Consider the following 8,592-nt stretch of genomic DNA (forward strand, 5'->3'; position numbering starts at 1 on the left):
GTTCTATCAGAACACATTATTTCTTATTGTTTTTTACCCTTCAAGAAGCTATGATCTATCTAATTTGTATGAAAAAAATATGATATTTTTCTTTCAAGAATTATAAATTTTAGCCATTTTTCTTCAACTTTAATTGGGTTTTTGAACTTGGGAAAAAAAATTTTAAAAATGGAAAAACGAAAAGATAAGGTTATTTGACATTGGACTAATAAAATGTTTTCACATAATATATACTAATTACATGATAGTGTAATATTGTAATATTGAAATGAAGGACCCAAGTGGCATGAACCCATCTAAAGAGCTTTCACCTAGAAATGGGGAACCAAATTGGGACTAACATTCAAACGGAAAGAATTGGAGTCCATGTATAGATACTCCAACTTAGCTTCCATAAATGTTGCTCAGAGAGAGTTCCACTTAAATCATTAAAAGAAACACCCAAGACTTACAATTTAGAAAGTTGTTCAATCCTATTTGGGAGACTTCCACTCAAATGATTGAGAGAAACATCCAATTGTTGTAGTTGAGAAAGCTGTCCAATACTATTTGGAAGACTTCCACTCAAATGATTGAAAGAAACATCCAATTCTTGTAGTTGAGAAAGCTGTCCAATACTATTTGGGAGACTTCCACTCAAATCATTGGAAGAAACACCCAATTGTTGAAGTTGAGAAAGTTGTTCAACACCATCTAGGAGACTTCCACTCAAATGATTGAAAGAAACTTCCAATTGTTGTAGTTGAGAGAGCTGTTCAATACTATCTGGGAGACGTCCACTCAAATGATTGGAAAAAACATCCAATAGTTGCAGTTGAGAAAGTTGTCCAATACTATCTGGGAGATTTCCACTTAAATGATTGAATGAAACCAACAATTCTTTTAGTTGAGAAAGTTGTCCAATACAATCTGGGAGACTTCCATTCAGCTCATTCTCTACAAGATTCATATACTCCAAGTGTTGCAATGCCCCTAAAAAAGTAGGGATGGGACCTTTGAATTTGTTGTAAGATAAATGAAGTCCCTTAAGTTCTTTAAGCTCACCCAACCAGCATGGGAATTTTCCCATCAATTGATTCTTGTCCAAGTATACCTCCCTCAAATTAGGCAAAGGACTTTTAGAATTGTAGGTCTCAATTCCTTTGATAATCTCAGGTAAACTTCCATTCAAGTTATTAAGACTCAAATCTAGATATTTTAAATTGCAAAAGTTTCCAATGGAGCGTGGAATTGAACCTGTCATGACCAAGAGTAAAAAATATGTGTGAATTAAAACTATGTAACGAACTAATAATAAAAATAGCAAATAAAAAAACAAGTTAATTCATGGACAATTAGTTTAAAGAAAAAGTTCATGCATTGGTGAATAAAAATACTGGGAATGGTACTTTTTTCTTTTCCTAATAACCATAAAATAAAGTAATTTCTTTAGATGTTGTAACAATAGTAAGATTAATAATTGATATTAATTATTTCTTTAACAATAAACTAAAATGATTTGAACAAAGTGATAGTTCAAGGAGAGAAGATAGAAAATAAAAATATAAACTAAAAGAATATTGTAAAGGAAATTATTAAAAAGATTTTTTAATGATTATATGTTTTTCTGAACAATTCTTTTAGTTCAAGTGGGTCTTCTATTTATTTACAAACTCCAATAAAACATGAATAAAAAAAATATAGTTGTTAATTGTATGATATTTCGAAACAATAACTCTAAAAGAAACCAGGAAAAAAAAGAAGAAAAAAGAGAATTTTCTAATAAATTAAAATCAATAAAATGACAAAGCAACATAATTTATAGTCTAAATCAAATGTACAGGGAATATACCATAAAATCAAGTACCTTATATGAATTAATGAGTGAGGATGTTCTTAAATGAATTATCACTCAAATCTAAATATTTTGAAGACACTAATTTTATCAACAAAGGTCTAATCTAATCAGTCAAGTTTATAAGAGACAATCTATTAAAGTAAAAATTCTAATGACAATAAGTGTTCCCTCTTTAGGTATAATTAATTTGTGAATGTAGGCTTTAGGGAAAACCTCATAAATCGTGTTTTATGTGTTTTATGTGTTTTTTGTTTTTGTTTTCTTATTTTTCTTATTATTTTTTATTGTGGTTTTAATTTACAACTTATTTTATTTCTTTTGAAAATTTTCTCAAATTAGGAAACAAAATCAACTTTATAGCAAATCGAAAAGGAAAAATGAAGGCTTGAATGACTATATGCTTCCAACTTGTTTACTATAAGTTATATATTTAATTTTATAACTTATTTTATTTATTTTCAAAATTTTCTCAAATTAGGAAACAAAATCAACTTTATAGCAAATCGAAAAGGAAAAATGATGGCTTGAATGACTATATGCTTCCAACTTGTTTACTATAAGTTATATATTTAATTTTATAAAATTAAAATAAAGAAATTATGAAGCTATTAACAATTACTTACCCAAATTACCTTATATCTAAATGTAAAATTCAATTGGTTGGAAATTAAGTAATCTAAAGCAATTGATTCATTGAAGCACAACTAAATCATATATACTTCGTAAAAGCACCAAATGGATTAGGCAATTTTAAAATTTGTCTAACAATTCTATGTGAGGAAATGAATTTCTAGTGTAAAATTCTTTTTACCAAAAAAATATATTTTCAATAAAAATGAAAATATATAAAATATCTATTATTTACAAATACTTATCAAAGTCTTGCAAAATTTAAAATGCAATTGACACTTTCAAATATTTCTTAAAATAAAGGGAAAAAAAAGCTTAGAACTATTATTACAAAAATACAATTTTTAAGAAATTTCATATATTATGGAGTGGTTTGCTAAAATTTGTTGACATGAACTGAAATTTTAGTTTCTGTGTCCTTATTTTTGTATTTTTTTTTTTTAGGCATAGGCAATTACAGGGCCCCTAATCTAGATGACCCAAACATAAAGTCAAAGTCAAGCTAATGCAAAATTTTCTTGATAAGGTAGCAAGACATGGCAAAAACTTGAGGAAAAATGGCCACCTTGGTAGACAAGCATAAACCTTGAATAAATAAATGAGGAAAATAATACCCTTAAATTTCCCTTGACATGACATGACATGGCAAAAATGGCTTTAAAAAGTGGCCACAATCTTTGGAATATTTTGGGGTGGTATGCTAAAATTGTGGATACGCTATTGATTATTTTTTTCCTTAATTGTCTCTAAGATTGTGAAATATTACTTATATACTTATTGATAGGGCAACATGAAGACTGTGATATTTTGAGGAAGGCTTTTCCACAACTCAATTCATAGAGGTAATGACTTTATCATCTATATGTGCATATTATTTCTTGTGTGTGACATATAGTAGCAAAGTCATGCTCAAAGGGACAATGAGACATAATGCAAAGTTAAAGTTTGAATCAACATAATAGACTAAGTCTCTCTCATTAAAAAAAAATTACAAGATTGTAGATTAAGATGGTGTTTTTTTTCTTATTTTTTTTCTACTTAAATTCAAATAGAACTTAATTTTTTTTCTCACTTAGCTATAATTATTCAACTATAAATTCAGATAGAAAATTTTGTTAACTAATACGTACAACTAATTTGAAGGTAATTAATTAATGGAAAGAATATCACTAATTGATGATAAAGTTCAAATAAAGGTAATTGTTAAAGCTCAAGCTCTATTTAAGTAGTTGATACGATTAAAAATGGTTCCTTTAATGAATGAGAAGATGGTTCTTGACTTCATAATTAGACTAGTCAATTCATATTTTATTATTTTATATACATCCTTGGATTGAAGTGAGGAGTACGTTTTGTTTTCTACAAGAGGACAAAAGGAGACAACTTCAAAAATAATGTTTTAAGTGAAGACAACAACATGTTTTTGGACCTTGAATTTTTAATTTATATATCTCTATTTTTTTTTAGCCACATACAATTGAAAAGGCTTGAATGTTGATGATCTAAACATAAAGTTAAAGTCAATCCAACGAAAATTTTTGCTAATAAGGTATTAAAATGATACAACAAAAATATATTAAAATGATTGAAGAAAAAGTTGTCATCGTGATAGAAATTAACAGCATAAAATTACATGACATACACCAGTTGCACAATTTTTGGACACTTACAACTATCAAAAGTTGACATGATTGGATTAGGTGATTATAACTATTTTCCTTTCAGTCATATAGACTTAATAATAAACTCATATTAGAAAATTTTAAACTTTTAATATCATTATAAAACATGCTCTAAGTAATTACAGTAATGATTTTAGCTTATAAACTAGAAATCAAATTTCATATTCCTCTAAAGAATTCCTATAATTTAAAATATGTCAAATTCAATTATGAAAGCAACTAAGGAAAGATTGCTATATGAATATTCTAAGAAAATTTTTAATTTCTTAATTAATTTCATAAAACTAAACTACAGAAGAATTGAGTTTTTCAAAGCAATAATTTGGTCTTTCCTTTCCTTTTATTTTAAATGGTAAGAGAGAGAAATATTTACAAACTTGTTGAAGTTATTGGAAGTCCAATTTTATATATATTTTAAAATAATTTCAAAAATCATTGTTAGGGATGTAGTAAGGCTTTTAATATGATTTATTATTGTGGATTTTTTTCAAGAGTGATATAGATGATTTAAAGGGTATTATATAGTTAGTGTGTTATTGATGAATAAGTATGAGACTAGTCATTTGAATTGATGATATATTTATTATATTTAAAATTATATTATATATTATTTATCACCAAGTATCATTCTTCTAACCACTTAAATAACTCATTATACAAGAGAGTGACAACATGTTTCTCTTTTAAATTAGAAGAAAATGTTCTATCACTAGAGAATTTTTCCTCAAAGCATAATGTTATGTAGAATAAAATATAACATCTCATAAATATTTTTTTTTTTCTTAAGAAACTTACATAGATTTTGTTAGATTGCTTAGTTAGTAAATACACTCATCTAAAAAGTTACAAGTTCTATAATTGCTTTAACAATTTTTTTTTTCCCTAAAGCATTGAGGTTTTGAAAATTTTTTTTTTTAGTTTAACATTTATAAGTGTGCAAAGGATATTATAGAAGTCTTGGTACACATTATTGTGAAAATTATCTCTTTCCCAAATGATAGCGAAAAGAGAATACTAGGCAAGAACTAAGAATATTTTCTTATATTTATAATATTACAACTTCTTGAATGAAGGCATAAATTTCCACGGATGATGGTATGGATGTGGAATTCAATGAAAGGAAATGTGGAAAATTCTTCATTGTAATAAAATTTTTACTTTCCTATATAAGCAAGTTATGCTTGGTCCATGAAAATTCAATAAAATGATATCTAGTCCTTGTCGGTGGACTTGGTCTATTGGATTTAGAAGAAAAAAAATCTTTTAATATATATATATATAGACTCAATTTATTTAGTTATATTTATTTTGAGGAAATTTAATATTTGTAGAGTTTCTATTTGGGTAAATTACCCTTTTAAGTTTGATCAGGATTAAAACTTTATAGATATATGGTTTTATATATGATTTTAAGATAGAAGGAAAAAATGAGCAAAGAATGAATAGAGATAGTCAAAAGGTGTATGAGTTTTGGGTAAAGAAAGGTATGTTGAGAGAGTTTGAAGTGTGTAAAGTTTATTAATAAATTAATATGATCTTTCTTTCTCATAGATGTAGGCGATTATCTCAAACTAAGTAAATATTTTATCTTTTTTCTTATTTCACTTTCTTTCTTCTTATTGTATTTAGGTGTTTCAATTTTCCCAACAAATACTTGTTCTATCATCATATCTCTATCTACCACGTATAGTCCTCACCACCTTATATAAAATATTTCATAAATACATATAATGTGATTATAATTAGATTCTTTATATAGAATAAAAAAAACTAGTAGTAATATCTCTACAAATATTATGTGACTCACATAATTAGATAATTAGTTCCTTATATTAAATATTCCAATCAAGAAAATATGAGAAGTCATTTTAGCAAATAAGAAAGAATCATTTTTCTCGGTATAATTAATTTAGACTTTAGGATTTAAGAGTTATAGGACTATAATCTTCTTAAACAATACTAGAAGTTCTTTTTTATCTTCATTTGTGAATGTAAGTTTTATGGCAAACTGCATAAATCGCATTTGATGTGTTTTTTGTTATTTATTTATTTATTATTTATTTTTATTTTTCATTGTGGTTTTAAGTTTTAACTTTTTTATTGTCTTCATTGTGGTCTTCTCCAACAAGTGTCTCTCACTCTTCATCATATCTCTATCTACCACGTATAGTCCTTACCACCTTATATAAAATATTTCATAAATATATATAATATGATTATAATTAGATTCTTTATATAGAATAAGGAAAACTGGTAGTAATATCTCCACAAATATTTTGTGTCTCAAATAATTACATAATTAGTTCCTTATATTAAATATTCCAATCAAGAAAATATGAGAAGTTATTTTATCAAATAAGAAAGAATCATTTTTCTTGGTATAATTAATTTAGACTTTAGGATTTAAGAGTTATAGGATTATAATATTCTTAAACAATAGTGGAAGTTCTTTTTTATCTTCAATTTGTGAATGTAAGCTTTATGGAAAACTGCATAAATCGTGTTTTATACGTTTTCTGTTTTTTTTTTAAAATCAGAATTGTTGATGTGTTATTGATTATTTTATTATTTTCTTTATTATTTTCCTTATTATTATTATTATTAAGTTAAAAGACAAACATCACCTAAATATTTTTTTTGGAATTTTTTTTTTAAAAAGATAGTTGCAAATTCATCTTTTTACTTATTTTCCTTATTATTATTATTATTATTATTATTATTATTATTATTATTATTATTATTATTATTATTAAGTTAAAAGACAAACATCACCTAAATATTTTTTCTTGGAATTTTTTTTTTTAAAAAAGATAGTTGCAAATTCATCTTTTTACTTCATATACACAATTTGATCATATTCAAATAGTAGTAATTGGTAAGCCCAAAATAGTTTGAAAAGGTCACTTGAATTGGTAAGCAATTGAATTGATTCAAGTGGTTGGTCTAGTCCATTTTTCAAAATATTGCTAAAAAGAAAGGATAGGAGCCTATCACTATCATCCACATGGTTTCTAGTTGAATTATCTTCTATATATGTCTCTGCATCCAAAGGAATGACTAAATCAAAATAAGAAAAAAAAAAAAAAGGAAGATAATTGGTAAGATCCTATTCCACTAATAATGCCAAGTTTTTTTTATAGTATTTCTCTCTATCCAATGCTTCAAGTTTTTTTGTAGGAGATTTCTATAGTTGGAATGTTTTGATCATTAGCAATCATCAAAGCATAATTGATATTTGTTGAGATGATTTCAATTATATTTTCTTTAACATGTATTCAAGTATGTTGTTTACTTGGCAATTTTTAATCTTTCGAAACAAATGAGTGGTTAAGTTAAAGGTGTTATTAATTGTCTGATGTCTTGATTCCATTACTAATTGAATTTTATCACTATTTTTATTGTTGTGTTGGAACTTAATTTTACTTGTTTTTGCATGTGTTCCTAGATGGAGAAAATTTTAATTCTCGATTTCCTTTTTATCATTCTATGTTCAATAATAAGAGAACTTGCTTGTAAAGGTGAGACTAATTTGGGAAATTGCTTAAAAATTGATAGAGATGCTCTTACTCACTTCAAAAATGGTCTCAAAAGTACTAACAATTGGCTTTCATCATGGAGAGGGCTTGATCGTTGTCAATGGGAAGGAATTGATTATGAAAATAAAACAAGAGCTATTATTTCAATTGATCTTCTTAAGCCATATTCTCCCAAGGAAGCATATGAGAATGGGACCTCTATGAACTTGTGTGGAGAGATTGGATCTTCATTAATAGAACTCAAATCCTTGAGATATTCAGATTTGAGTGACAACACATTTTAACATATTTCAATTCTTGAATTTTTTGTATCTTTAAGAATTTACAATATCAAAACCTATCAAATTGTGGGTTCAGTGGTGCAATTCCTCCTAGTCTAGGAAACCTCTCTAATTTGAAATTTCTTGATCTTTCCAGCCATCAATATTTTGATTTATTTTTTAATTCTGAATCCTATGATTTATATGTCAATGATCTCAAATGGATCACTAGTCTTGTTTTACTTTACCAACAATGCCAAGTTGTCTCTAGTGTTCTCCTCTACCTAATGCTTCTAAGCTTCTCTTGTGGGTGATTTCTATTGTTTTGATAAGCAAAAATCATCAAACCATATTTGATATGGATATGTGTTCAAGTATGCCATCCACTTGACATGTTTTAATCTTATTAAACTTATGATTGATTAAAATAAATGTGTTATTTAATATCCAATAACTCGATGTTTTGATTACTTATCAAATTTCATCACTATTTTGATTCTTTTGTTGAAACTTAATATTAATTACTTGTTTTTATAGGTGTTCTCAGATGGAGAAAATTTCGATTCCTGGTTTTCTTTTGGTCATTCTATGTTTAATAACAAGAAATCTTGCTTATAAGGGTGAAACCCTTGAGGGAAATTGCTTAA

The sequence above is a fragment of the Vitis vinifera genome, chromosome 9 (genome assembly GCF_030704535.1).
Source record: "Vitis vinifera cultivar Pinot Noir 40024 chromosome 9, ASM3070453v1".
NCBI lineage: Eukaryota > Viridiplantae > Streptophyta > Magnoliopsida > Vitales > Vitaceae > Vitis > Vitis vinifera.